Here is a 12,424-nt window from a genome sequence, read left to right as displayed (position 1 = left end):
ATGTCATACTGTAGGGCTGACTGAAGGGGAAAAAAGATTTGTATTATTCTCCTTTTTTTTTTTTCCCTGCACTTAGAATGTTGTATGATACTGTAGGTGACATAGGTATTAACAAGCCTAATTAGGTCTCAAAACGTGTTCTTAAAGTGCTCGGCAACTGGTTTTGAAATACAATGGAGTGCAGAGCTTTAATGTACTCAAATTTCTCTATCAGATCTCCCTGTTACAGCCTTGCAAATGCTTCAGAAAGAGATCACTCCTTCCTCCTCCCTACTAGGGGAAACTCCCTAGCCTCTGCTCTGCTCTCATGAGACCCCACCTGGAGTACTGTGTCCATTCTGGGGCTCTCAACACAAAAAAGGACATAGACCTTTTGGAGAGGGTCCAGAGGAGGCCACGAAGATGATCCTTGGCCTGGAGCAGCTCTGCTCTGGAGACAAGCTGAAAGAGTTGGGGTGTTCAGCCTGGAGAAGAGAAGGCTCCAGGGAGACCTTAGAGCACCTTCCAGTGCCTGAAAGGTCTCCAGGAAAGCTGGGGAGGGACTTGGGACAAGGGCAGGGAGTGAGAGGACAAGAGGGAATGGATGAAAACTGGAGGAGGGGAGATTGAGGTGAGACATGAGGAGGAAATTCTTTAGTTTTGAGAGTGGTGAGAACCTGGCCCAGGTTGCCCAGGGAAGCTGTGGCTGCCCCATCCCTGGAAGTGTTGAAGGGCAGGTTGGATGGGGCAACTTGATCTAGTGGGAGGTGACCCTGCTCATGGCAGGGGGGTTGGAACTAGATGATCTTTGAGATCCCTTCCAACCCAAACCATTCTATGATTCCAGGTATCTTGTAGCGTTTCTTGTAAGATTTGTACCAAATACTCCCTTGATAGATCAGAATGAAATATTAAGATCCTTCTGTAATAAAAAAAAGCATGATAAAAATACGTAGAAAATGGGAAGAGAGCTCTTAATCCTGGACTCCTGATATAATATCAACCTTGCTTATCTTGAACAAGGGTTTTTCTGCTGAAGTGCTAACCAGCACTGCCTGTTGCAGTTGGCCATGTGAAGTTAGCAGGATTTAATTACTGCATGGAAAGACTCCTTTTAGGCTGCCTGTGCCATATTAGCAACAGGGTATGAAAAGCCTGTTGAGAAACTATAACTTAATATAGCTTATAGTTTAGAATGATTAATTGGTTTATATTTTTTCTCTCCCACTGTGCCAGAACAAGGCAGGGAGTGTTTTATCTGGGAAAGAACAGAACAGATGTCTTGTCAGATCATAGATCATGAGTGCTCATTAACTTTTATTATCTTTATGAAATGTTAGATAGCAAAGCCTAGTTTTTGATGCTTGAAAATGTGTTGTGCATCTAATGTTGCAAAACCATTAAAACCATAAACTGTGAAATGTAGCTTAATGAGTTCTACTGTATAGTCAGTAAGATTGAAAATGGAATGAGAGGGAGAAAATGGACTTCTACCTATGCTTTGGAAGCTTGTGAACTCTCTGTTTAAGAGTATAAACTCAAAGTTGTAGCTTTAGTTTAACCAAACTGTTCTTGAAGTCTACTGAGCTGATTCTAGTAAGCCAGTTTCTCAGTTGAGAATTTTTTCATATTCTGGGATTAAAAAAGCCCATCATCATCAGAAGTCTTGCTATGAGGAGCAGTCAGCATTTTAAAGACCTTGTAAACAGCTGCTTATTATAAAATGTTCCTTTAAATATTTCAAACAATTGTTAAAATACTAAGAGAAAAATACTTTAGTGCATCCCACTTTCTAATGCAGTTTTCATATTATTTCAGAGGGTCCAGTGAATTCACAAAGGAAGCATCTTTTTTTTAGGCACCTTTATGAAGAAATGGGTGAATTAAGAAATTCCTTACCTTAATACCTTGTTCCCGTTATAACTGCAGTGTCCAAAGAGGACACAATCTTCACCTTGAAGAGTTTGTAATCTGTGAAGGTAGGGTTGTTCTGCTGTGATTATTTTCCCAAGTTCCTGTTTTGCTTTTGTACCTTAGCTTTTGGGGACTGGGTCTCATCTGGGGAGAAAAGGCAAAAGAGACATAGTGCTTCTTGGCCTAGTGAGGAGGAAGCAGAGGAGAAAGATGAGATCAAATACAGCAGTGCTGATTGTTCTAGAAGGAAGGCTTCTTCCAAACATCTGATGTCTGGCTGGCAAACCAGAGTGGAAAGCAGGACTTCTTCAAGGTTTGCTTTCTTTCTTTTACTCATCTTACATACTTTGCTTTTCATGCATGTTAAATAGAAGTTGTTGGCTCAGCCTCAAGTCTATTGATTAATCAAGAGAGATGTGGAGAGGAAAGAAACAGGGCAGCTTCTGAAGACAACTGAGGTGGTGTCAGCATCAAAGGCACAGGAACAGCTCTTTGCCCAGGAACCTTGACACTGAAGTCAATCCCTGCTTCTGATGCAAGGTTGTTTTCTGGGAGCTGCTCTTCCTGCAGAAAGTCTTCGTGGAGTAGGTGCTTGAGGAAGCCAAATAACTGCAATATTACATGGAAAATATTGCTTTATTGACTGCCATTCTGGTATCTTCTGTTCCAGGTAGCAAGTAATCAGTTCCCTTTGCAGAAATCAGAAAACAAAGATGCTAATATCTCTGTGGGATTTTTTTCTTGCATGTTACAAAGAATGCTTGGAAAAAAACCCAGCTGATTAATGAACAGACTGATAAATATGAACTATGCTAAGAGGAAAAATATGACCCTTAGTTCTTACTAGGCAGTCATAGTGGTCTGTGTTTAACACCTTTTATCTCCATCACAAGTTTTTGGAATATGCAAATGTTGAAGAGTGGAGAACAAGTTGGTGTTTTCCCCAGACAGCTTATCAGGTTTTGAAAGCTAATTTCTTTTTCTCTGTAGTTTCAATGCTGTATTAAATATTCGTTATAGATAATTTATAAATAAGGATAAAACAAAAACATACATGACATAAGCCCCAAGTATTTTAATTATGTATATTTAAAATATATATACAATATGATTGGTACTACTATAGTCAAATGCTACATACCAGAGTGTTTTAAGCTGTGAAGATTGTTTTCCTCTATTAATGCTAGTAGCTGGGTAATTTTGGAATAGATTAAATAAACTAGGCTTTCACTTTTAGCCTTTAGTTGAGGAATTGGCAAATTAATTTTTTCTTTTCCTTACCTCCACCTTGAGACAGAGTGTGGGTTTTCAATTAAGCTCTTTAAATTAGGGGCAAATCAGTAGTTTGTGTATGCAACTGTCATTCCTAAGAATTTTTAACATGCCCATAGAAGAGTTTTTTTACCAGTTAAAAAGTAAAATTGTCCAACTACTAAACTGGTGCCAAGAAGCCAAGCTTTAAATCAACTAGATTTAACTTCCTCAGGGATTCTTGACTTGTAAGGATAAGTGCTTTTCAAGTCAGAACATCTGTTTATACCCAGAGTTGCTCTAGATAATTGTACAGTTGATAGAGACTGTGATGTGTGTTTTATTGACATGCTTGTCAATTCAACCTTTTTTTTTTTACTCTCTAGGGACAGTAACAGAGTTAATATACTTCAGTGGGATGAGCTGTAGCTCAGAAGCAGTAAGACTCTAACCACATAAGCAAATATCATTACTGGCTTACTCTTATATTTAGTTTTGTTTGAAAATAGTACGATACAGTTGGGTTGAAATATTTCTAGTTTTGTGTATAAATCAGGATTTCTAGTTGCAATTAAAAAATCTGCATGGAATTCAAGCTAATAGAATGAATTATTGAATTTTGAATTCAAACAAAAGGGGCTTCCTATGCACCTTTAGTTTGGTTTTAAAAAATGGCATTATTGCATGTCTTTCCACCTATGGCCTGTGATTCAGTTGGAGCACATTCTTTATAAAATGCTCAGCATGTTTGAAATGTTACAGATGGGCTCAAAATTCCAAAGACAAAGGCTGCAATGGTCCATCAAAATATTTCCTTTGACATCAGTCCATCTTAATCTCCTGATGTCATTGACTACTGTATATGACTAAATTTTCTCTTAGAACAGGTTTTTCTGGAGCATTTTCTCTGGATGGAACATGTACCTGTTGCAAGAAATACCAAATAATATCTCTTAAGTGTGTGTGAATTTTTTTTTGTCCATGAGAAACTGTTAAAAAGGAAGAAATGCTAATATGATTAGAAGCTGATTAATGACAAGAGGTATAGAAATTCAGCAGGAGAAGAAAACACTGAAGGGCTGCATCCCTGAGCCCACTGTTTGCAGCTGTACATACTTGCTGCATTAAGTGCTTGTGACATTCTGTGCCAAGAGTTCAAGTATTGAGTGTCATCCAGTGCCAAGTGATTCATTGGGATTATTAGGATTCTCCTGGGATAGCCAGACTGTACTGATTGCCTCTGACAGATCAGTTTGCTTAGATTAAAAAGCAATTGTTACTGTCTAGTCAAATTTATAGCCTCTGGTAAAGGGAAACTGAACCCTATTGCTGCCCAAATAGATAAAAACACTTCGGTCTACAAATTCTGTGAATTGGAAGGAAAACTGAATCCTTGGTGGGTGATGCTAGTTTACATGCCACGTGGGTAAAGATTTCACAGGTACCTCATACACAGCTTGTCTGTGCTGCTAAGTTTATTCTGATGTAGGTGAGTCTGTGTATAAGCATTATTTTAGAGTGATTCTTCTAATTGCTACTTTGTGGAAGTAAAGTGATGCAGCTATTGATTAGTATTTGGATGCCTGTGGATGTTACAGCTGTGTGGCTTTTAGGTGTATGTCACCTAAAGGAGAAAGGATTGTACTATGGGGAATCTAAATTCTGTAATAGATTAGGCCTGGTGAGGTGGCCCAGAGACAACTACTGCACTTTCACCTTGATTTGTGGCACATATTAGTGATGCTCCGGGTGCGAGATGTGAGCAAGAGAAAATAAATGGAAGAAGCACAGTCTGAGAGTGAAGAGTATCTTCAGGGAAGAGGTGAGTAGTATCCTGAGTGTAAATGTGGAATAACAGGGGTGTTTTTGACAACAGATACACCTTTCAGCTGGTGGGTGGGAAAAGTGCCTGGACCCCCAGAAGATGTGACCTTTTCTGGTCACAGAATGGTCTGAATGCTGTGGTCTGTTGCCACAGGGACTGGGAAGACTGGTTGAGCTCAGCAGGTCTAGAGGAGGGGAGGTGGAGATGGTGAATTTTCTGTTTCACATTTGATGCTAGTAGAGAATGAATCCTCTCCTGACTTACCACTGATATTTTTTCCCCCCATATACCTCCAGGCAGACCTTCTTGGCAGTATTTGCTAAAGCAAGTAATGCTTCTGCTGAGAGGGCAGCACTTTAGAATGTGTGTGAGAAGGGGCTCCCTTCTGTACAGACAAGATGCTTCCAATGAAGCACAACAGCACCCATGGCAGCTAAAATGTGGCTTTCATTCAAGAAAGCTCCAAGTGTAAACTCCTTGAGCAGGACACGTGGGGGCTAATTACCATACCTGTGCTTTTGGGCCTTAGCTTGTTGACATTGTTTTCAAATGAACCTTATTTATGTTGTCTGGAACATAATAGTGTGTATGTGTACTTCTAAAACAAAAAAATACATGTTCTAGATGTTAGTATTACCTTCCTTGCCAGTAAACAGCTGTTCTCCTGACTTTACTCTGAAGTAATTCACACAAAGGTTGAAAATCAAGTTGGATTAAATTCAAGTAGATGTTACTTTATTTAAGTTTGAAGTTCCTGTGCAAGTATTTTTGTTTTAGCTTAATTAAAATCTGCATCTCCAGTCCTGAGTCTGGATTGTACCAGTTTAAGAACTGTATTAGACCAGGCAAACATACTTGCAGTCTTTGCTATTCATTACAGCTTCTTTCTGTGTATCTGGTGATGATTTCCTCTGTTTCTGCTAACAGCATTGCCAGAGAAATGGACTGAAGTGGAAATGTGCAAGTGAATAACTCTGGCAACTTTGAGGTAAAGCTGTGCTTGCTCTAGGTTGTGTTAATACTTCAGTTAAGACTGTTCAAGAACCCAGTGTGTTAATTACAGCTCATAGATATGTGTACTTTTTTATGTGTGGAAAAGCCTGAAGAAAATCTTTTCCTCATTATCTCTCACAGAAAAAACCCACCTTTGGTCATGTCTGTCACTGCTGGACAGCAGGGTTTGTTTCTGCTCCCGTGTTGGGTTGTCTCCAGCACCAAGCTTTTCTGTTGCTCAGTCATGACTGGTTTGATGAGAGTTGACCAGTGTCTTTTGCTCTTTCATGTATCTCTGTGCTTAACAGTCAGTGAAGTTCAATGGATGGACAGATTACCCAGAGGCTGCTGAGGCTCATGTTTGATGTCTGCCTCTGCCACTGACCTCCTCTGAAAGCTTAAGAAATCACTTTGTGTCTCTGTATGTAGGCCCATGCTTTTCTAGTTAGACTGTAAACTTCTGAGGAAAGGAGATGCCCCTTGTGGATCTGAGTGATGCCCCAGGGGACAGATGAGTTGGGTAGGGACATCTGGAAGTGTTCAGATGTAGTGTCTGTATTTTTCCCAGGGTTACATCTAGTGGCTATTCCTCGAAGACAAGCCTAGAGTGGGGCCTCAGGAGTCCACTTGTGTGTTTCCTTCTTACCATCCTGCTGAGCTCATCTGGCAGCTGGAGCAAACCAGAGTGGATGGCTGTCCTAAACATGCAGTTAGGAAACCTCTATTGAAAGTATTCAGTGCTTCCTGGTCATGAATTTTGAAAATGGTAGTGAAGTTATACAGAAGGTTAGAGACCTTTAAGTAGCCTTCCAGTACCTGAAGGGGGCCTACAGGAAAGCTGGGGTGGGACATTTTACAAGAGCATGTAGTGATAGGAGAAGGGTTAATGACTCCAAACAGGAAGAGGGTAGATTTAGGTTAGACATTAGGACAAAATTCTTTAGTGTGAGGTTGGTGAGACACTGGCACAAGTTATGCAGAGAACTTGTGGCTCCCCCTCCCTGAAATTGTTGAAGGCCGTGTTGGATGGAGCTCTGGGTGGGAGGTGTCCCTGACATGCAGGGGAGTTGGAACTACATGATCTTTAAGATCCTTTCCAACCCAAACCACTCAGGATTGGCCAAATGGTCTCCAAGACTTGTTTCTCCATCAATCTCTTTTGTCCCTCCTGTCCCCTTGACAAAATGCTTGGTAAAGTGTGTGGCAACAGGTTAATTCCTGAGATCTCTCTGGAAAGCAATTGTGTTCAGGAGGTAGTGAAGCGGTGGGGATGCTCCCCAGGACTCAGGTGCTTTAACTGGCTCTAGAGGCATAATCTTCTCAAGAGCCTTCATTGCTTTGTTGCTGAAGGGTTTATGCCCAGAAACTGATGATCTGAAGGGAGTGATGGATTTGATAAAGGTGGAAAATCCCCATGGTTTAACACTGATTACTTAACTTCCAGATACATAACTTTCTAGTTGTGACTCCAACTTCTGCCATAGTTGGAAAGTTTCTTTTAAGCCCTAACAATTATTTTATGGGAAGTCTTACTTTTTCCTCACAGCAGAAATGAAATTATTTTTCAGAGGTCTTGCTGTCCATGTCATCCTCCTCTTGGTTTGATCTTTCTGTATCCATCCAACATCACCTGTCAATTTCTGTACCAAGACTAACTGCTTGCAATTGAACCCACTGTCCATCCTGTTTCAATTTTACCTTTTTCCTACACTAGTACCATCTATACTTAAGAATGTCTGAATTTTTTTCTGTTATATAGAGGTTCTGACAGGAAATCTAATATGTGCCTTCAATACATAGTTGCTATGAATAATGATTTGGGGTTTTTTTCAGTTTAATAAAAATAAAGCCCACTGCCTGTGTGTTACCAGGTTTTGTCTAACTCAAATTCCTGAGTTACTTCTCCCCTTTGGCATCATATTTTCAGACCTACTGCTTGTGTGACTGGGATAGGGATGTGCCTCCTGCTTCTGTGAAGATTTTCCTGGAGGGGAAAAGTGAGTTGACTGTGTTGTCTGATCAGTTTTGCTCTATGCTTTGTATCTTTGTCAGATGAACAGTTAGATACGTGAAAAAAACCTCGCTTGTGTTTGATGCAGGCAGCACTTAGGGGAAAAAAAATGTTGGGGAGCAAGGTGGGATCTTTCTTGATTTTCCAAAAAATGTGACAACCTCTTCATTCAGTTTGTTCTCCTGCAGCTTCACAGAGATGCTGTTTGGCTCTTTTTCTTCCAAATGTACCTTGTTTTTCTGTGACTGTAGAAGATCAGATCTCTACCTTTCAGGCCATCCTCCCCATCAGACAAATCAAACTTCACAGCATCAGGAATGCTTCTGAGCATATTTTGATGAAGGCAAGGATAGAAAGCAGTAAACCAAAGAAGAATCTACAAGGTCTGAAGGTCGTTAATTCTGAAGGTGATATCAAGGCAGCTGGTGATATATGCCAAACATCAGCTCCTACCAGCCCTTTAGAAAGGAGTGCCAAGTATAAATCTATCTAAAATATCTCCCTTGCTTTCTCTGCCTTAGGAAGTTAATCTGCCCTGATCATGGACTTCAAATCTGTGCTCAGTATGTCTGAACCTGCTTAAGTAAAGGAACTTAATTATGAGTAATTTTTATGACATTTGTATTTCCCTGGATCTAGAGCATAGATCAGCATCATCAGAAGCAAGAAATCACACACTAAATATATTTCATGATGAGAAATGTATGTAGGTCACATAACAACCTCTCTGTCTCAGATCACAGCATCTGAAGTTCAGACACTGGTCTCAGAGTACCAGATCTTAAGGCCTTCAGGGCTACTTGCAGAACACCCACTTCTGCTGACACTTGTGTTTTCTTTTTGACTGCAGAGGAATGAAGATACTGGTGGCACCCAGCTTTGTAAGTGAGATCATCCTGTCAGCCATTCTATTAAAAATTATAAGACACTGTTACTTCAGAGCTTTAAGCTGTTTTTTGGGCATGTAAGTTTACATCAGAAGATAAACATCTGGTTTTGTTTTGCTGCACATTTAATGTAAAGAATGAATCAGTATCATCAAGCAATGGGAATGCATTTAAGTGTCATTATCTTGAATTATTTGCTGCTAAGTCTCCCTTGCCAGTGGGAGAATGCTCTGATTTCTATTTTTGCAGGTTGCTCAGTCTGAAACCTGTCAAAGATCCAAATAAATCGTGGCCATTCTGTACATCAGGCTTGTGTAATGTGGTAGGTAAAGGGAGGTCTCTGTTCAGAAACCTTTGCTGAACTTCCAGTGGGGTTTGGCTTTTAACTTGTGGGAAAAGGCACCATTAGTACCAAAAGCTTATTTAAGAAAATGTTCTCTTACTGGTAAATTGGTATAAGAAAACACTGGAATGGGAGTATCATACAATATTGCTCTAATGAGCAGTATTAGATGATAATTAGTCTAATTCCTTTTTCCTCTAATGAATTTAGTGTTTTTATTAGCCCTTTTTAATAGACTGCTATCTATGGAAGGTGTGGATTTGACCTTTGAGTAGCTTGCTTAGTAATTTCTTTCTGCTTTTGATTACTGGCCTTTCTTTTTATTGCCAAACTGCTGTGTTTATGTTCCAAGCAGAGACTTATCTAAATCTGTGCTGAATTCCAGTAATACAAAAAGAACATTAATCTTAGAGGAGTCTCTTACTCTCTTTAGATTCTCTTTCTTCACACAGAAGAGAGAGCACCTTGAAATATGAGAGTTAACATCTGCCTTGGGCTACATATTTTTACATGTACTCTTGAGGAGTTCTTAAAGTCCTGAATTTTAGAGGAGCATTTGGTTCTGCTTGTCCTTAGACCATATTTCCTCTTTATTGCTGGATCTCAGTTGTGGTGTGAAAGGACACTGATCAGCAGTCTCCAGGGAAAACATCAGTGTTTTGGGAAGACATTTCTTCTGCTCCTTATCAGAGAGGTACAAAGGGCAAACTGGGGAAGAAGTTCCTGCAGAGATGAGGTGTGCACAGGCTGCTGGACATGGCAGTAAGCAGCACCTATTTGCTTTGGAGCTGGAGCTGCAAACACCTCTCACATGCATGCAACGAAACAGCTTTACTTGAAAGAGGATGAAGTGTATGTTGTGAAGGAATCACCTGATGGGCAAACAAAGAGACTGTAAAGACTGTTGAGGTCTCTTCAGATGCATCAATAGGAACAGGTTCCTTTTGATTACTTATCATTTGCAGAAACTGCAGTACAGGTGCTGCAATGCTAACCTGAGGCTTGGATGCCTCTTTTCTCTATTGCTTTTTCTTTTTCTCTCTGTGTCTCTGCTCCTTCTCTCTTTTCTCCCTGTTTTTCTATTGCATGGCAGAATGATCCTTCCCTTTGTCATGAGGAAAGCTGACCAAAACCCAGGAGCTCCATTCTGTGGAAACAATTATATTCTCACTCTCAGATCTTATGTCAAAACTTAGTTCCTGCCTCCAAAAATAGCCAGTAGTCTGGCAGATTGACTTAAGGAATCATAGAATGGTTGGTTAAGGTTGGAAGGGACCTTAAAGATCATCAGGTTCCAACCTCCCTGCCATGAGCAGGGACACCCAACACTAGATCAGGCTGCACAAGCCTCATGCAACCTGACCTTGAACACTGCCAGGGATGGGGCTTCCACAGCTTCCCTGGGCAACCTGGGCCAGGGTCTCACCACTCTCACACTCCAGAATCTCCTCCTCATCTCTCACCTCAATCTCCCCTCCTCCAGTTTTCATCCATTCCCCCTTGTCCTCTCCCTCCCTGCCCTTATCCCAAGTCCCTCCCCAGCTTTCCTGGAGCCCCTTCAGGCCCTGGAAGGTGCTCTGAGGTCTCCCTGGAGCCTTCTCTTCTCCAGGCTGAACAGCCCCAGCTCCCTCAGCCTGTTTCCAGAGCAGAGCTGTTCCAGCCTTTTGATCATCTTCATGGCCTTTTTCTGGACCCTCTCCAGCAGGTCCATGCCTTTCCTGTGCTGAGGGCTCCTGAGCTGTATGCAGTATTCCAATATTCCAGGACACCACAGTGTCCTTAGCTCACTGCTAGCAGTTGTTTTGCATGTGCATGCAACTCCTGGACTTGCAAATACATCATGCATGTGCCTATATTAGCCTAGGGAAATGTTTATAATAAGTTTGCCTTATGGACAAAACTTTTACAACTATTTCCTGTTTTCATGATCAGCTCTAATTATGAGGATAGATACTTTAAAGGTTGGGACATATTAGAAAATGCAGCAATGCAGATCATGGTGAAGCTGGAGGGGACTTCATAAGAGTGAAAACAGGAATATTCAAGGCAGATAAGTTCTTACTGTGCTCTTGATTGTGTTCAGTCACTCCCACATGTGAATAATTAACACCACTGTCCCCCTCCCAAAGTCAAGGTTTTGTGACAAGGGTTCTGTCTTTCACTTTGTGAGAAGTCAAATTACTACAGAGAGGGAATAAATCTATAGCTACACAGGCTTTTATTTTTTAATGTAAACTGCATCTGAGTGAACTTGAATCCATCCAACTCATCCAAACCCAGATAAATTAGGATGATTCCTTCCTTTTGTACCACTTGGTTTTGTTTTTTGGCTGCAAAGCTGATGTGGATTGAGTGGTGGTGCCCAGGCTTGTGGCTTTGAATGCTCTGCCAAATGCAAACCCAAATACAGTGATATCTGTGTTCTGTGTATACACTGTTGTGTGACTGTCCAGGTATTATCTCTGATCTGAGACCCCGACCAGTGCTGTTTGTTGCACTGATGTAGAAATGGTCAGTAGGAGATAAGAATCAAAGAAGTCTGTGGGACAAATCTATCTGAACATTCCTGAGACTGTGGCATTGTTCTTCTTGAAAAGCAAAGGCTGTAAAATGTGTCAATGCTGCAGTAGATTCTGCTGCCTCTTGTCCCCATCCACCCTGCAGCTCTATCACCAGCCATAAAATTAAGTTGTTTTGTCTCCTCTGCTTATTCATTTTAACTTCAGCATAGTAAATTTCATGCAGGGACATTTACTGATTGTAAATTTGTCTCCCGTGAAACAAAGGGGCACTAACTTTGCAGGATTGTGTGAAGAGGATCCTTCAGTTAAAAATAGCAGAAGCTCCAGGTTAGGTTGTCTTGTACTTGTAAGTATGTACACTAAGAATCAATAAGTGTTTTAGTAGTGCCTGGAGAATTTGACTATAAAGGCTTTTTTTTTTTTTTTTAAAAAAAAAATCCAACTGCTATGAAATGGTAAATAAAAAAGTTAACCATGGGTTGCCTCACTCTCACTTAAAATCTTGTAGTAATTTCTTTATTCTATGCAACCAATTTTTGTTGTTTTGCTCTAACGTTGGGACTTGGAAGAAAGTGACTTTAATTTATAGCTTTTCTTTGTTCAGATGTATCATTGGCATCATGGGTTTTATGCTTCCTATTAGAAGTCTGGAAAATACTTCTTTCTACACTGAAAGAGAATTTAGAAATATCATTTCCT

The sequence above is a fragment of the Chaetura pelagica genome, unplaced genomic scaffold (genome assembly GCF_000747805.2).
Source record: "Chaetura pelagica isolate M959 unplaced genomic scaffold, ChaPel_1.0 scaffold258, whole genome shotgun sequence".
NCBI classification, from domain to species: Eukaryota; Metazoa; Chordata; class Aves; order Apodiformes; family Apodidae; genus Chaetura; species Chaetura pelagica.
Note: the sequence above shows the minus strand (reverse complement) of the source record.